The sequence below is a fragment of the Alligator mississippiensis genome, chromosome 2 (assembly GCF_030867095.1).
Source record: "Alligator mississippiensis isolate rAllMis1 chromosome 2, rAllMis1, whole genome shotgun sequence".
Classification (NCBI taxonomy): domain Eukaryota; kingdom Metazoa; phylum Chordata; order Crocodylia; family Alligatoridae; genus Alligator; species Alligator mississippiensis.
This window is the reverse complement of record NC_081825.1, coordinates 228,467,848-228,485,789: the sequence shown is the minus strand read 5'-3', so window position 1 is coordinate 228,485,789 and position 17,942 is coordinate 228,467,848. Positions and strand designations below refer to the sequence as shown.

The 17,942-nt window shown below is 42.5% G+C and overlaps 1 protein-coding gene across 14 annotated transcripts in view; it reads left to right on the top strand.

Moving 5' to 3' along the window:
- CELF1 (CUGBP Elav-like family member 1) overlaps nt 1-17,942 on the top strand; it is an 81,959-nt gene that overhangs the window by 14,452 nt on the left and 49,565 nt on the right. For 13 of the 14 annotated variants that reach the window (XM_014602310.3, XM_059722857.1, XM_059722858.1 and 10 more), the window contains exon 2: nt 7,218-7,258. The gene's annotated coding sequence lies outside the window, so the exon portion shown is untranslated. Of the gene's footprint in view, nt 1-7,217; nt 7,259-8,262; nt 8,282-17,942 lie in introns of those variants that run through there. The other variant, XM_019476754.2, reaches the window with a different exon arrangement.

The window sequence follows — 17,942 nt, the reverse complement described above, 5'->3', positions numbered from 1 at the left end:
TTTACCCAAAATGATGGGCCAGGTAAGAGACTAGGAAAGAACATTAAGAAAGGAGTCTTATTCAGTTTTTATTCTTAGAAAATAAGCTTATATATTATGTTTGCTGTCAAAATAATTCATTAAACATAACGTTCAACGGCACCTACACTTCTAAAAACCAGAAGAGACAGAGATAAAGTGCACATATGTGCTACCAGGGTCACCTTGCCATGAGGCTTTTCAGGATTAAGATAGGAGATGAGAGTTGCATGGCAGTTTTATGATGGATAAGTGAAAGTTAAAGAGTATTAGACAGAATCATTTGGGTAAGAATGAAGGAGTTGTAAAATAGTAGATGTGGTGGTTTCTGAGTCAGTTCAGTTTGTGACGGGTGTAGGTAATGACTGTTCAATACAGTTGACCTAAACACAATTTTTGCTTTCTCAAGAAGAAGACGTTAGACCTGTGCTGTAGTTCATGGGCTGTGTTCCTTAAGTGATATGCGAGGTCTATAAAGGAAGAATATGTATGTGGGTGGGTGTCTGTTTTGGACAATTTGGTCATTGCTCAAGAGAGTTAAGGTTGTGCTTTGTTGCACTTTAACTCTTCATGTTCTCCTTTTCAGAGATTTGAGTGTCCTTTAACGTGACATTCTGGAAGGCTACAGTACATCACACAGCATTCTTAACAGCCAGCTTCCTAGTTTTTAAACAAAAAATTTTTTTTTCTCTGCATTTGTGGTTATTTACATAATTGTAGTTGCCACAAAGTTTGTGATGTGTTCACAAGGTGGTGGTGGTAATAGTTGAGGTAATACCTAACTCCATCATGATGCTTTTCATCAGTAGATCTCAAAGCATTTTATAAAGGAGGTAAACATCATCGTTACTGTTATCTCTGTTTTACAGGTGATGAAACTGAGGATCAGAGAAATGAAATGATTTTTCCCAAGTCAGTGGCAAAGTCAAGAGCCAGTAGCAGATCCAGGTCTCTTCTAGTCCCAGTCTGGTCCCCTCACCAATAGGACACAGAGTTGCTCTGTGATTCCTAAATGTTCCTGCATGTCTTATAGTGAAATGAGACTTAATTTCTGTGCTGTGAAATGTTTAGAGCAGTGGTTCCCAGCCTTTTCTGATACTATGGGAGCAAGTCGGAGCTGGCTGCCTCCCTCCTGGGGCTGCCCCACTGCCCAGCTTTAACCCTGTACATGACTGCTGGTAGCAGAAGCCTCTTGCCCAGGCAGACAGGTGGGGGTCCAAGTGGGGGCCTTGTGCCACAACCTGGCAGCTAACCCTTAGCAGCCCGATACTGGGCCGCAGCCTAGTGGTTGAGAATCTCTGGTTTAGACGATGTAGCTGCTGATAGGAGTGGTTAGAGAAACTGTAGATTGGGGAACGGATCATAATTCTTGACAGTTTTATGATATTATGGTTGCAGTAAATTTTAGCATCTTAGAGTATTCCTTTTCCTCCTCTATCTCCTTTTCCCTCAACATGTGCCTCTTCACTATTTTGGGCTTATCACCACCTCCCTGATTAAGCCACTGGCTGCTGCTGTGCAAGTAAGTGTAGATAAGTCGCATGCAGCAGCATACTGGAGGGTTGCGCATGTCTTGGACATATAGCTTAGCTGCACCGCAAGTTGCTCTCAAGTTTGAGCTTTGGCCAAGCCTCCCTAGCCATGATTGACCCGGTATACTTCTGCTTCCCCTCCTCCTCCCTCTTTTCCACTCCAGTCAGCCAGCATCTCTTTCCCCCTGCCTCCCCCAGGACATCAAATACTTTAATGTAGTAATTTTTATTGTTTTTGTGTTTTCATTTTTCTTTTGTAACTGAATTGTCTTCTGACAACTTATTGACTAGAAATCCTTATCTAGTCTGTCTGCCCATGCATACTGTAATCTGTTCAATGTGCGAGTATTTAGCATGGGCTAAGTTAAACAGTTTAACTCTTTTTGGAATAACCTTTTCAGTTTTGCTTCCCCAAGAGAGTAGTGGGTGCCATGTAATAAGTGGCATAAATGTTTAGTATTTGAACCATTTAGAGAAGGATCAGCCATGGTATGAGCCCCAGCTTGGTGCACAAAACCTGCCAGAATCTGTCAACACTTGATGCTGTTTTTGTGAAAAATGTTCACTCTCAAGACCCCAAATTTGGGATCACTAACCCTACCCTGCACCCTCATCAAGATGCATCTTGTTTTAAGACGATTTGAGAAAGCATTTGGACTTTAGGGAAACAAGGTTCTTTGGGTAAATGCAACATCTTTTATTAGACCAACTCAAATAGTTGGAAAAATTCTTCTTAGCAAGCTTTCGGGCACAAACACCCTATGTCAGGCTGAGGAAGCAGCCTGACGAAGGGTGTTTGTGCCCGAAAGCTTGCTAGGAAGAATTTTTCCAACTATTTGAGTTGGTCTAATAAAAGATGTTGCATTTACCCAAAGAACCTCGTCTGCCCATGTCCTTAGACCAGCGCAGCTATAGCCTACGCGTTTACACTTTAGAGCACTTTGAAAGCCCCTTTCTGTATAAAGGTCAACTTTTCCAACTTGACCACAGGAGAGCTGGCTCTTAGTATGATCTAGAGCAGTGGGGACCAACCTTTTTGGCAGGTATGCAGAGAATTATCTCCAAACCCTTGGAGTGCCACTCCAGTCCCCTTTGCCTGTTCAGTCTACTGTTCTGCCTTCTTCCTCCTGTTCTGTGCTCCCTGCCTGATCTCCTGCTTTGCTTTCTACTTCCTGCCCTATGTGCTGCTGTGCTGCCTGTCTCTTCCCTGATCTGCATGTGCCACATACACCTGTGTCACTTGTGGTGTTTGTGCCACAGTTTGGCCACCCAATGTAGATAATCTGTGCTTTCTAATTTAACAGCTGTAAAGTTTTATAGAGAAAATAAAGGTTTATTTTTGGCAAAAAACAACCCCTCCCCCCCCCCCCCCCCCAAAAAAAAAAAACCCATCAAAACAAAATCAAAACAACCAATAAACCCTCCTGTTACTTATTCTGGAACATACTGGTAAAAATAATCCATTTCCAGCCCTTAATTTTCCCTCCCTAAAGTTGACCAGTATATTGACCAGTAAAGTACCAGAAAAAGGTGTGTTTGGCTGCAAAGACATCTAAACCTTGTGAATAAAATCATGTCAAAGTTTTCTGTCATGAAGTATTTTTTTTGCAAGACACACTGTTCTTTTGCTTCCCAGCAGTAGTTGGGCATGGTAATCCTAAAATGTGCCATACAAAAAAAATTATGGAAATGTTGCAGAATAAAATGTAGAGTACCAAGTTAGTCATCCACACAAACCTAACTCTGCTTCTTAATGCTCATGCACTACAGTAGTCTTAAATTATGTGATCGCAAATTGGTTTTCCCCACATGGCAGTGAGGACATCATCTCTGGCTCTTTGAATTTAGAGGGAAAACATTCATTAATTTAATTTACCTTTGAATCGGGCCCTGAGCAAAGTATAGATCCTGTAGACCCTTGTCTTGTTTGGGTCAGATTCAGTTGGTAGTTATTGTGGTATAAATCCTGACTTACCCTGGTATAACTGAGAGAATATGTGGCCCCTTCAGGTGTTTCTCAACTGGAGTTTGTGGTCCTGTTTTAACACATTACCCCAGGGCTGTCCAACTGGCAATCCATAGGCTGTATTCAGCACATGAGGGATTAAAGTATAACCCACAGACTACCTGGCCACTGTTCTGCCTATTGTGTTCTTGCTGCAGCAGCAGCAGCCAGAGTCTGGTGTGGGGCAGCATGACAGGAGGTGACCAGGTAAGCTCGCAGCCTGTATGGCAGTGCCAGCATGGAGGCTCTCATGGGGTGGTCATACTACTTGTGCAGTCTCAGAGGGGAGGGAAGAGGATGAGCTCACTTACCCACCCACCTAGTGGCAGCACTGGAAAGTTGGGGCTCACCTGCCCTGGGGCAGCAGTAAGGGAAGTCATGGTAGGGAGTGTGGTGGGGCTTGTGCTGCTTGCACGGTAGGGCAGCTGCACATGACTGGGGCCTGTAACTAGTGTGGCATGCAGCCCCCCAGCTGCTTTGAAAATACAATCCTGCATTACCCAATGTGATTGTAAATGCTAATCAACCATGCTGTAATACAGGGGCGGGCAAAATGCGGCCCAGGGGCCGGATGTGGCCTGCCAGGCCATTCTATCTGGCCTGCAGGAGCCTCCCAAAATTAAGAAAATTAATATTTATCTGCCCCTGACTGCCTGTCATGCAACCCTCGATGGCTTGCCAAAACTCAGTAAGTGACCCTCCACCCGAAATGATTGCCCGCCCCTGCTGTAATAATTTTTGTGGAAAAACTGGCAGTTAACTCCAGCTGAGATGGTATGTAGTCTACTGAACATGGATATGTGTATTGATCTGGGAATATTTCCTGTATGCATTCTTGCATGCCTAGGAGATGCAATTTGGGAAGTGTCAGTGGTGTGCTACATGTAGTTGACCAAATAACTTTTTTCATTCCATATTGTGAGGCACAAAGATTGGAGCCACTCCTACATTCAGTGGCACCAGCAGCCCTATCTCTCTCTTGTTTACCATTGGTGCCAGCTGTTTATTGGCATCACTTTTTCCCCTGCTTTTGTATCTTTGACTTGTTCCTCTTAATGAGAGATGCAGACAGTGGTAGAATTTCTTTGGTACTACATAGGAAAACTTGTAAGCAGAAGCTATATCTTGGTGCATATTCTGGGAAGACAACTATAGTATTGCTTTCTTTGCAGAAGAGATATGGTGGAAGGATGGAAATTGCAGTGGGCAAGTACTTTTTTTTTTTTTTTTATCCATGTAACTATGACAATGTGTTGCCACCAGAATCAGGCACTGGGGTAATTCTGCAGTGAGTGCACTACTTCATTTATTGTCTTTAATGCTTGACAAGTTGCTACTACCCCATTATCACATTTACCAAAAAACCTTGTCTGCCTGTGTCATTAGACCAACATGGCTACAATCAACACCCTCTACTACCCCATGCACATTTTTCTAGAGGAGAGCTACTCAGAGCAGTGCATCACCAGAGCAAAGGTGGCTGTATTCTAATATCCTCTATATGGGGACAGAGCTGTCAGACTTTGTAGCCTTTGCGCCTCATCTGTCTATATAAACTAGTGTTAAATGGGCCTTATGGTTATGTCGCAAGTGCAGTTAAACTGTACTATATTAATACTTTATCAAATCACAAATGTATGCCAAAGAAATATTCCACCAGGCCTCCTAGAATTGGCTCTGTCACATTTGCTATTTACTTTTTAGAGCAGGGGCGGGCAATTATTTCGGGTGGAGGGCCGCTTACTGAGTTTTGGCAAGCCATCGAGGGCTGCATGACAGGCAGCAAGGGGCAGATAAATATTAATTTTCAAAAATTTTTAGGGGCCCTGCAGGCTGGATAGTATGACCCAGCGGGCCACATTTTGCCCACCCCTGTTTTAGTGTTGGGTGTTTTGCATCCAATGATTTTCACTTTTGAAGTCAGTGAGGCCCAGCTTTCAGCAGAGGTGCCCATGAGTTATGGATTCTCCTGGCTATTTTGGCAGTACTTAAATATTCTTTGTCATATTGTTTGGCTCTCTAGAGGGTCACCTGCATGAATCTGGTATTAAAAAATCCATTTTAGAACCCCCTAAAAAATCTTAAGGTTTTTCAGCTTATTCTGCAGCAGTTGGAAGCACAGATACATATTTCAGGACTTACTAAAATTGAGTCCCACAAATGTACCTTGGGTGATGGCTGAACTTGAGCTGAAGCTAACCCTCAAATTTCATGATTTTTCAAAATATTATATCCTATTATAAAGGGATTGGTCATGTTCAAGTCTATTTCTTTGTTATTGAGGCCTTGATTAGGGGGTTGTGCTGAGCTTTGGGCTCAGTATTTTTATGAAAAGGCTTGAACATAATGGAACTTAAGCTATTTTCCAAAACATTTTTGTTGCTCTGTGAATTAAGGTTAAGAAAACTTGAAAGTTGCATCATGGAGAAAAGGTCAGGTGTGTACGATGAATTTGTCTTTTGGATTCTACAAGGCATGCTAGTAAAAGCTAGGGATCAATTACTCTAATAACAGAAGGCAGAACAAACGAAGTTTGACCCGTATTAGGAGAAACATTGCGATTCTAGAACAGTTGCAAAGTTCTCCTTGCTGCAGATGAGTAGCCTTTTATTTTTTCCAGGTAAGTCCAGTAGTATTCCCATCATTGTCAAAGTAAATGGTAATTGAGAATAATATTTTAGAAAGTATTATTAAAAGGCCATAAAACGTTCAGTAAAGCTGTTAGGTATATTAGGGGATAAAGTTGTGTCTTTTTAAAATGCTCTGACATCCTAATGTACACAGAGCAATTTTTGTTTAAATGTAAGGTAGGTGGCGCTATGGGTCAACCCTGGTGCCTCCAAGTAAATAATTGCCTTAGCTCATAGTATTCCTTCTCACCCCCAGGAAAAGAAATTGGAACCTGAATTTCAAATCATCATGTTGTGCTGCCACTAAAACCCCAGACTAGGCCTGTCGAAAGTGCCGCTTGCTCTTTTGTCTCTAGAGCTTGACCTGCTCCCTGATAGCTGTGGTTATAGGGCTAGCACCACCACTGAGTAAAGAATTGCACTCTCTTATCTATGAAACGCCAGCAAATGTGGCTGCTGTGGAGAGCTCTGTATGTTCCCTGATTGATGATTTGCAGTAGGTGTAAAAAACTTGTTATGCTGCAGGTGTTTTGCTCTAATCCAGAGCTTTGCTGTCAGTTTTCATCCTCACTACCTTGTTTAAGTGTTTCCATCTCTAGGTCCCTGGTGTGCTGTGCTACTACCACTATTATCAAAGTATAGTAATAAACACTTCAAGTATTGTGCAAAGTTCTGGCAACAGCTGTATCTGCCTTGGGAGCCCCAGGAAGGCATGAGACAACACAATATTGCTAGGGCCCTACTGAGAATTAAAACTATTTCTATTCTACAGCCCTGCTGTCCTTTCAGTGTTCTCCATGAAGCTTTCTTTTCTTGCATTTTTAAGAAACATTGCAAATAAGCATTGTCTTTCAGAGTTGCGTGAAGAAGACTGTGACTACCTCATGATGGTCTACTACTAGAAACATGTGTTCCTTTTGCTGGTAGCATGCCTGTTTAGGAGAGCACAGTTTACGTGTTGATGTTTCATAGTATTTTTGCTTCTAGCTTCAAAAATTTCAATGTTGGGTTTTTTTTTCCTTGTTTTTTTAGAGTGAAGACTGGAACTCCTAGAGAGAGGTGCATACTTACAGGTATGAACCAAATACATCTCTATTCCCTCATATGCTTATTGGAGCCTGTTGTCCAAGATCTTATTAGAGCAAGATTTCTATCAACTTCAGCAAAGTGAGTGCCCGTTTTCTCCCACCAAAAGCAGTGGCCACTGAACCGTAGTGATTTGCTGTATTGAGCTGCCCAAAGGGGAAGGGCAGCAACTTGTTTGGGGTGGTGAGTGAGTACCAAGCGAACAGGAAACTCCTATACAATTTGTGGTTTAATCATCTTGGCAAAATGAGTGGGAAGAAGGAAATAGTTACTGCCATATTTTCCCAAATCCAAGGCAATCCAAATTTAAGACTACCCCTCAATAATTGGTTCTATACATGAAAAAACTATACATTTTCTATAATTTTTAATGGATAGAATCTAATTATTGGAGGATTGTCTTAAAATTGTGCCCACCACCACTGCAGGGGGGAAAGCAGTGGTAGGAAGGTAGGTGTTAGTGGGGTAGGCATTGTAGAAGCAGTAGGGAGGCTCAGGCAGCTTGTCTCTGCTGCCTCACTTGTCCCCCTTGTGCCTGCCCCCCTGCAACCTTGGGTTCCCCTTTCCCCTCCCAATGTGCCCCTTCTCTGTCTCTCTGTCCCCACCTTCTCTAGCCCCTTATCCTTGCTCTGACAGGCTCTGTCCCTAGTCCAGCCTGGGGCACAGAGCATGACCCCAGCCTGGCCCCATAGCAGCTTGTCATGGTGAAGAGGTAGCAGGGGCAGGCAGCCACAGGTGCTGCTCCTCCCCACCTGTTGGTCTCATACTTGATTTCAAGACAAGGGGAACCTCATCCCCATCTTAAATGGGGCGGAGGAATCTCATCTTGGAATTAAGTAAATATGGTTCTTTATCATTTCAAATCTTTTAAGATTCGTTCGTTTCATGAACAAATAAGTGAAGTCCTGAAAATGATCTTGTTCTTTGTGACAGATTGCATGAGCATGGAATGTCATGGGAACATGTTTCACTATGAAAATTGTTTAGATGCAACTTTACAGAGTGAGAGAGTGAGTAAACTTTTCCACTCCAGCTACAGTAATATACAATAGCAGAGCCGTTCACATTTTTTTTTCAGAAATTTCTACTATTAGAAATAGATCCCAGTCCGTGGCCACAGGACATCTTCTACCTGTACCTCCTGATGTATTAAGTGATCCAGATATGCTGGGAGTGTTGCCACTGTAGTGAATTACCACTGCTGCAGTAGAAATGGTTCATACATTTTCTCTTCTGTAACAGAACAAAAATTCCATTTAACTTCTTAACTGGGAATTAGAATAGCAGCCATGCCACCTCCCACCTCACATGTAGTCAAAATTGCTGTCAACGGCATTACAAGGGCTTTGAGTTTCCAGTGCTGAGGAAAGCACTGGCATAGTCTTTCTGACGGGGTATCGTGAAACTAGGCTTAAGGTATGTTATGAAGTTCAAGGGTCAAAATAGCTGTAGATGCCCTGAATCACATTGTTTCAGAGAATTATCTAAGGAAAGTAGGTGTATCCTGTAAACAGAGCTGTCAAGCTAGCAGTCCATGGGCTGCATGTGGCCCATGAGTAGTTAATCTGCAGTCACCGAACTCCCTTTGGCCTCAGCTGTCCTTATTGCTCTGGCTGCTGCTGCAGCTGGTGTCTCCAGACTTCCCCTCCAGTCTCTGGCTTTGACTTCTTTCCCTCACCTCAAGAAGCAGCCCAGAGCAAGGGGGCATGGCTCAGTGCAGATAGCTGTGCTAGGGGAGCCTAGGGCACTGAAGCAGGGGAGCCCTCTGCCAAGTAGGTGGGGGAGGAGCTGCCTACACGCATGGTGCACCAATAGGGCTAGACAGGGAGAGCTGCCTGCCCATGTGGTGCCAGGAGGGCTATGGCCCTTGTCACATGTGGCTCCTGAAGTGTGCAGCCCCCAGCTGCTAAGAAGTTGGGCAGCCCTGCTGTAAGCAAACAATTTAATTTAAAAAAGCCAAGGGTGTAGTGGGCCTCAGAGGGTTAATGGTGATCTGTCAGACTTGAAGAAGGATAATTTTTTCTAAACTAAGACCCAGTAGCCAGAGGACAGGTTATATATAATAAAACTTGCCCATGGTCAGAGCAGGGTAGCTTGCCAAACATAGCCTCTCAGATTCTCTTTGCTAGAAGATTCAGGGTTAGTCTTCAAGCATACAAGTTACTACCCTTGCGCTCTAACTGTTATTACTGTTCAGTATTCAGTTGTAAGAATAATTTTGGTCCGCTGGTGCTCTAAATATGCTATCTTCCTAACTTCACTAGCTCCATCTCTTTCCATAGAAAGTTCCAACTTCGTCTCTTTACTATCCATGCCTTCTCCTTTCCCATCACTTGCTACCTTGGCTCCTGTCTGTGTCTGTTTACTGCCTTTATCTCTTCCTGCCATTCTTGCCTTTATATAATTTTTCCACACTATTTATTTCTTTTGGGATATTCTTCTTTATGCCAAGTGTTCTCACATCCTTCAGATCCCTCCTGGAAACTCAGTTCTTCCACCCTTTTTTCATAGCTCATTTTTTCACCCCTCTGTCCTACTTTCAATCTCTGTTGGAAAATATCAAAACTCGTAGTATTTGATTTCTGAATCTTGCAGCATAACCTCACCAGATGTAATCAATAGTAAAAGTTGACCAAGCCCTGTCTGTTAGAACTCTGAAAACTGATAGGAATTTTTTTGCTGAAATTACCTTTGTGTGTCTGACAATTGAGTCTTTCAGATTAGGCGAGTTCCTAAAGTTAATATTTTTTCTTTATTTACAAAAGTACTTCCAGGCCTCCTTTTTTATCAGGCAAGAAAAAAAGAATGGTACAAGCTCAAAATGTGTTTTGCAACTTAACTTTTTAATATTTGTGTTTCTGTACAGTCATGAATCAAAGGCAGGCAGAGAGGGAAAACCCATAAATAAATAAGTTTCTGCTCAAATGTACCTATCCCTTGGGTTCACATAGCAGTTTCTCTTCTTTTTAGTTAAGAGTTGTAAAATAGGTGACTGTGTAATTATGACTCCTATCAGATTTGACAAGATGAACTGCTTAAAAAGACCTGTGCTATGTCTAGTCATGTTCATCAGCTTCCAGTTCTAAGTCTTCACTGTCTTTTTTTTTTTTTTTTACAGCCATTCTCTGCAGTGTCTCTGCTGTACTTAGTAGCTCAAAAATGCCATTCTGTCTAATTATAGCCTACTTGCTTATGCTGGATACAATAGTGCTACTTCTATAATCTCCAACTCTAAATTGACCTCCTTAGTTATCTGAACAAGAAGAGGCAACAAAAGGAGTCAGCCCCCATTAGGCCTGTGAAGTGTGAAGAAATATGCCAGATGCAATGGAAAAATAAAATTATTAATTTGGGGATAAAACATTTATGATAAATGTAGGTCACTGATCTCAGGAATTTTTGGTAATTTTTTTTCAATGCATCTTTAACCGTAGTTCCCAAAACAAAATCTAAAGCTAGTAAAGGAAGTGTCTGAAACTGGAAGGAGATAGAAATAAACCAGGGACCCCTCAAAAACATTAGAAGTGTTTTAATTTGTCATCAGGAACTCAAATTGTGGTAGAAACAGATTAGACACTCAGAAGAAAATGGATTATTTTGATAAAATACAGGCTGTCTCTAGTAATGGCTTGAACAAATATTTCCACCTTTACATTTCAAGTCCTAAAGTTGGTGCAGAAAATTATCCCTTTATTTGCTGTTCTTGAAGACAGGCAGGGTGAAGAGGCACTTAATTGCTTTTGGCAGGTATTACTCTAGATTCTTCCACAGTTTGTCACAGTCTAAATGGCACCACTGGAGAGTGCAAAACGAAGAGAATATTTGTGTAGCTTTTGCTCTTCTGTCCTTGTCTAAAAGAGGGTGCTGGAAAGGATGATAGTGACACACCCAACAAGCAGTGGAAGGAGATTTGAGTCTTCCCACGCTTGAGACCTTTGAAGAAATTCCCAGCCTAGCAGTTTATTATCTTAATAGGTTTGGGGTAAGGAGATAGTGTTGTGATGACAGACAGATGTTCAGGCCTGCCAGGAAGGCAGTTTTATGTCCAGTCTGTGATTTTTATACCAGTGTAAGCCTTTGTCAATTTTAAACAGCTGCAGCAGGTCAAGTGCTGTGCTGAAAACCTAATGCTGCTTTAATAACTGGCAGCTGTGCACCAAGAAAGTAAAGGTCCTGGTATCCTCTTGCAGCTGCTCTGTACTAGAGAAACAACTCATTGTTTCTGGAGCTTAGACCCCTTGAATCATGGAATCATCTAGCACCTGCAACCCCAGCTGGTGAAAACTGAGTAAACCTACTGCATGCTTCCTCTTTAACAGCTTTCCTTTTGGGGGAAGTGGAAGTGTGTGTGAGGAAGGCTGAGAGAGCAAGTGGGAGAGTGAATAACAAGGGGGTCTGAGGAACTTGTTTTGAGACCACCCTCTGAAATATGTGAGCCTTGACTTTCTGATATATAGAGGTTCACACTGAATGGTAGGAATGCCTTTTAAGTCAGTGGCAGATCAGGCCCTGATGGTAGGAGCTTGGCCTATGATGTGGTGATTTAATCCTAAGAGATAAGCTTTCAAGTTACAAAAGTACTACACTACTTGATGCTGGTTACTCCATTTGTTGGCAATCTCAACAGTGAGCTAAAGACTGAATGTGCCACAGACTGAATTAACTTCACTAGAAGTGATGACAGTTTTAGAACTGGATGAGGGACTTTAGAGGGAGGAGGGAAGTATGTATTGATACTAGCTGTGCTGCAACAATTTTAGACATAAATCCCATCTGTGGGGCTGCATATCAAGTACCTTCTACTAGCATTAAATTTAACCTCAAAAGTAAATGTTTTAAAAATATACTGGAACTTGTATGATGCAGTTTGCTACCCACGCAGCCTGCTGATTCTGAAAAGTCAGCCATGAGAATTTCTCTAGTCAGTTATGAACAATCTGATCAAAAATGTCCACTACATTAGAAATTGAGAAATGGCACCACCCTGTTTTATTACCGTAAGTATGTGTATTCAGTGTAATTGTAGCAGTTTAAGAGCCAAAGCCAAAAAAGCACTCGCGCTTGGTATTATACCACACAGGTAAATGTGTGGCAGCTAGTGCTAAGCTACCTAGTATAGTAAAAGCTTTGTTATCTAGCATGAATGGGGCTAGGGCGGTGCTGGTTATCTAAAAATTCCAGTTATCTGAGAGTTATACAGAAGACAGTGCCATACTTCTAGTGCATATACTTGATGCGCATGCACATGTGCATGCTAAATAAACTTGGCAAAGATTCCGGTTGCTAAAGTGAGAATTTGTATTGGGGGCTATTGGAAATTCCAGTTAATAGAGTGTTCTGGTTAGTAAAATGCCGGCTTTTACTGTATATGACTGAGAGAGGTGTACCATTCTAGGATTTGTATCTTCCCTAATTCTCTATCTTGGCTGGTAGAGAAAGGTAAGAGAAGGTTTTATGGGTTCTTCAGCTGATTCATGAGCTTCTTGTGTATTTATGGCTGTATCTTCAAAGAAGTTGCAGAAAGCTCAGTGTTATGGATGAATTTGGAAACACATTAAGTAAAGAGGTTCTCATGCCAAGATTAAACAAGTGAAAGATTTCTTCTGAACCATTCTTTGTTCCAATAAAGAAGTAGTTTAATTCATCTGAAAAATTTGAACAGTTCATGAGTATCTTCCCTCAGGACAGCATTGGAGTGGAGTTCATAGGCTCGTCTCTGGAAAGTGTTGTGTAAGTTTCCTCATAGGCTCCAGAGACGAGCCTATGAACTCCACTTCATCAACCTCCTGGATACTAAAAATCATGGACTAAATATAGACATTGAATTTATGACACATTATAACCTGCCTGACATCCGACTCCCCAGGTACCTCTCCACTATTCATCCCCCTTCTCCCCCCCCACCCAACCTCTCTCTCACCCATTGACTCCTCAGTCTACATTTTCACTGACCACCTGTCTTGTATGCATACCAGACCAGCCCCTGACTTCTTTACTTTTCATTCCATCCAGGAAGAGCACACAGCAACTGCTGAAACTTCCTTAGCCTGACGAAAGGTTTTTGAACCCGAAAGCTTGCTTAATAATTGTTCTCCAACTATTTAAGTTGGTCTAATAAAAGATATCAGATTCATCCAAAGAACCTTGTCTACTTGTGCTTCAGGTATCCAGGTTGTAGCCATATTGATCTAGAGGCAAAAGGAAGTAGAGGTGATATCTTTTATTAGACCAACTAGATTTTTGCAAAAAAATCTTTAATTGCAAGGTTTTGGGCACAAACACCCTTCTTCAGGCATAGGAGAAAAAATTGGAAAAAATTTCTCCTTGGTAGAAATGAAAATTCATATTTCATAGGAGAGTTGAAGGTGTGGTAAAATCTCCTGTTTGGAACAGTTCATTTTATATGCAGGTTAGGCTCAGAGAAGTTAGAATAATCTGTTTACCTCGAAGTTGTTTGGTAGTAAGCAAAATGTAGTCATATTTCCTTCTAGTTATGGTGTTTCATATTTCACAGAAGATTAAAAAGATGAATGCTCTTCTGGGCAGACATTTATACCACGAGTCCCAATTACTTGTACTTAATGTAGTTATGCCAGCAGAACTCCTGGTATGGACACAACTCTGCCAGCAGAAGGTACCTTCTGTTAGTATCGCTTCTATTTTTCAGTGGAGCTGATGTAACACTAGCAGCAGAAAAACATTATGTACATTTGGGGATCCACCTGGTATAGCATGGCCACTAGCTAAAGTAGTAACAGCCCCATAGTACAGTATAGGGCAGTGACTGTGCCATCTGTGGGACAGCCTCTGTGGGTGGCACAGGCAGATTAGGCAGAGGGTAAACACCATAGTGGCAGATAGGGCAGGGAGCAGAAAGCAGAGTAGTAGATGAGGCAGAGTACAGAAAGTAGAGTAGCAGATAGGGTGGGAGAAGGGGATCCGAGTGGCACTTGGGCATTTGGACTTATTTGTGGTACTTCTTCCAAAAGTGTTGGCCCCCACTGGTATAGGGTAAGCTTTTGTGATGTACGGATATGGAATAATCTATCCATAAGTGAAATTTCTTACTGACACAGGCATGGATGTTGTTATCTATGTAAATGCTTAGTTCTGTTTTGAATATCTTATGGCAGTGAGTTTCTTGCGCGTTAAATTAAGAGTATCCTTTATCAGTTCTAAATGTACTTCCTTGCTATCTTATCAGATGTCTCCTGTGTTTGTGTTGTGATAAATGATAATGCCTTCTCATTCCAGTGTAGCAGTACATCTTACTGAGGAAAGCAGTTTGTAGCAAAAGGAAAAGAATAAGAGCAAAAGAAGAAACGTATTTGAAAGACACGTGACTTCTTTTGAGGCTGACCATAAAAACATTTCTGTTCCCTTCCATTTTGCTATAGATGCCATCATCTAGACTTCAGTAGGTAAATTAGTGAAGATTAGCAAATAAAAATAGGAGGTCCTTCTGCAGAAAATTCTGAAATTACCCTTTTCTCCTTTATAGAAAATAGATTTCTTCTGTCTGATGTTCCTCAAAGGGAAAAAAATAAGATGAGGAGCATTATCTCGTCTAAGGGGTAAATTCAGAAATAATTCAGAACAGTCAGAGAAAACATTTTCCTGTAGAGATCAAATACATAGGTGATCCCTGTCTTGAGATCTTTTCCTGTCTGTGGAGTTTTAATTTTAGCATAGTAAGGGGAACTATGCTTACCATTTGAAATATTGCAAGAAAGAGAGAATTGTTGGAGAAAAGTTGCAGGCTGTTTTTAAAATGGAACTGCTCTTACCTAGTTCACAAAACTACCTCAAGAATTTGTGGGAGAAAGAAAGGTTTAAATGCCCTTGGAGATTCTGCTGGTCACATCAAGCATAATTCAACTAATGAGAGGAATATAGAAACAAACTCCCAGCCCTTCCAAGCACTCTGCTGCACACTAGAAACTCTGGTAGTTTCATGTAATTAAAGCTTTAACATTAATTTGGTTTGGATTATATCTTGTTAGATACTTTGAAACAAATTCAGTATTTTTATATTTGGCATATTTTGGTGTTCTTCAAGATCTTTATAGTGCATAACTGCATTATAGAAGTTAGTGAGGGAAGCAACTCATTTTAGCAGCTTAGATATATTGTGTTTTGCATGGGTAGATTGTCTTTAGGCATGGGTACCTTGTCTTTAGGTTTCAGAATTAGAAGTCCATTGCAATGCATGGGATAATTCATGCCACTCTGAGCTACTGAGATTTCTTTTTTTCTGTATGTTCAATAAATTGCTGCTTAACTTTGTTTCCATGGTTGTGCGTGCACCAATGAGAGGAGCTAAAATAGTACAAGTAAAAATGGAACCTGAGATTTTAGTGTTACCATGGGGTAGATTTGAGAGCAAATGCTTAGGCAGCAAAAATGCAGAATACCTGAGACCTGCCCTAAGGTATGTAGGATTTTGAGGATAGTGGCAGAAGTTGCACACAAACTGGTTTAAATGATCAGAAACAGGTTTAAACCTGTAACAGAATAGAAGTTCAGAGCACATAAACCAGTTTCAAAATCGCTGAAACCAGTTTAAGATAAACCTGTTTGAATGTAGTATCATACTTAACTGATTTAGGGCAAACTGATTTATGAACCTTCTGTCTCAGACCCCTTCCTGGTTCAAGTTAAATCAGAGTCCCCCAGCGTTTTGCAGCCCTGGGCTGGGCTGGGCTGGGCTGTGCTGTCTGCTCCAGAGAGCAGGGCTGGCCCCACCCCTCTGCTCCCTAGCTGGAGCAGTGATGGCTGGCTCACTGCCACCCCCAGGCAAACCCCTGTTTGGGTCTGGGGCTAGGAAGGGGGGTCCTTAAATTTCCCTTCCCCTGAGTATGGACCTGCCCTGCTTACTTATTGCTGGCTGTGACTGTGGACTACAAGTCCCAGAGACATCTGGAAGCCTAAAAAGATGTGTTTATGTGGGAAGAGATGTTGGGAGATGAGAAGTATCAAATGAGAGGGGCTTCGGAGCTGAGAGTGTGGCTTTGACATGTCAAGAGGTAAAGAGTAGGCAAAAAAAGAGATTCTTAGCATTTGTGTACATAAAGGAGGAGAGGGTTTTGCTGGTAGGGCTTGAGGAAGTTCTAAACTAGGAAGGGAGTTGGATAGGAGCTAGGAACAGAAGTTGCACATAAACTGATTTAAGTGATCAGAAACTAGTTTAAACCTGTAACAGAACAGAAGCTCAGTGCTCAAACTGATTTAAGATAAACCTGGTTGAATGTAGTATCAGACTTAACTGATTTGGGTCAAACTGGTTTATGAAACTTCTATCCCAGACACCTTCCTGTTATAAGTTAAATCAGAGTCCTCCAGCATCCCAGCATTTTGCAGCCCTGGGCTGGGCTGTGCTGTCTGCTTCAGAGAGCAGGGCTGGCCCCACCCCTCTGCTCCCTAGCTGGAGCATTGTCATTGAGGTCTGACTGACAAGGAGGTGGGGGAGGGGGAGGGGGAAGCCTGGCTGGGGATGCAGCCCAGTCTGCAGTTGAGGGGGGGGGGGGAGGGGGAACTGACCCTTCCCAGCAAACCCTGGCTAGGGTCTGGGGCCAGGGAGGGGGGTTAAACATCCCTTCCCCTGTTCAAACGTACTGCTGGCTGTGACTGTGGACTACAATTCCAGAGGCACCTGGAAGCAGAAAGAAGAAGTGATGAGCAACTTTGCAGAGTCCTGCTGCTGTGTCTAGGCTGCAAATACCAGAGACCTCAGTGGCAGGAGGAAGAGGAAGTGAACACACAGCCCATGCTGGCTACATGCCAGAGAGCCATGCTCTAGTGCCCCCCAGCTTCTGGCTTGAGCCACTACAGGCATGTGGCTGCATTTCCTGAATCAAAAGTGAATGTCTGTTCATTTACTTATTGATTCAATCTTTGCAGCTTAGACTAACCTACAAAGACTGAATCAATTCAGCCTTGGGTGTTTTGACTGACTGTACTTAACCCTAATGTCAGTATTATCAAGTTGGTAAAAAAAATCAATACACTTGGTATGTAGCCAACAACCCCACAGTTAATCTAGTTTAAATTTCCAGCCACAGTAGGTTTTCATAGACTTCATAGACATTTGGGCTGGAAGGGACCCCGGAGGATCATCAAGTCCAGCCCCCTGCCCCAGGGGCAGGAAGACATCAGGGATCATAGGATCCCTGCAAGATAAGCATCCAAATGTGTCTTGAAGGCGTTCAAAGTGGGTGCTTGAACTGCCTCCGGCGGCAGTCTATTCCAAACCTTGGGGGCTCGGACAGTGAAGAAGTTCTTTCTTGTGTCCAGCCTGAATCAGTCACAGTAGAGTTTGACCATTCGATCTTGTCATCCCTTGGAGGGCTTTGGTGAACAGACATTCCCCCAGATCCTGATGAGCACCCCTGATAAACTTATAGGTGGCTACCAGATCACCCCTGAGCCTGCGCTTTTCCAGGCTGAATAGCCCCATGGCTCTCAGCCTCTCTTCATAAGGTCTGTTTTCCTGACCTCTGATCATGCGCGTGGCTCTCTCTCACCCTCTCAAGCTTCTCCACATCCTTTTTGAATTGTGGAGCCCAAAACTGGACGCAGTACTCCAGCTGCGGCCTCACCAAGGCTGAGTACAGCAGGAGAATGACGTCCCAGGATTTGCTTGAGAAGCATCTGTGGATGCAAGCCAGTGTT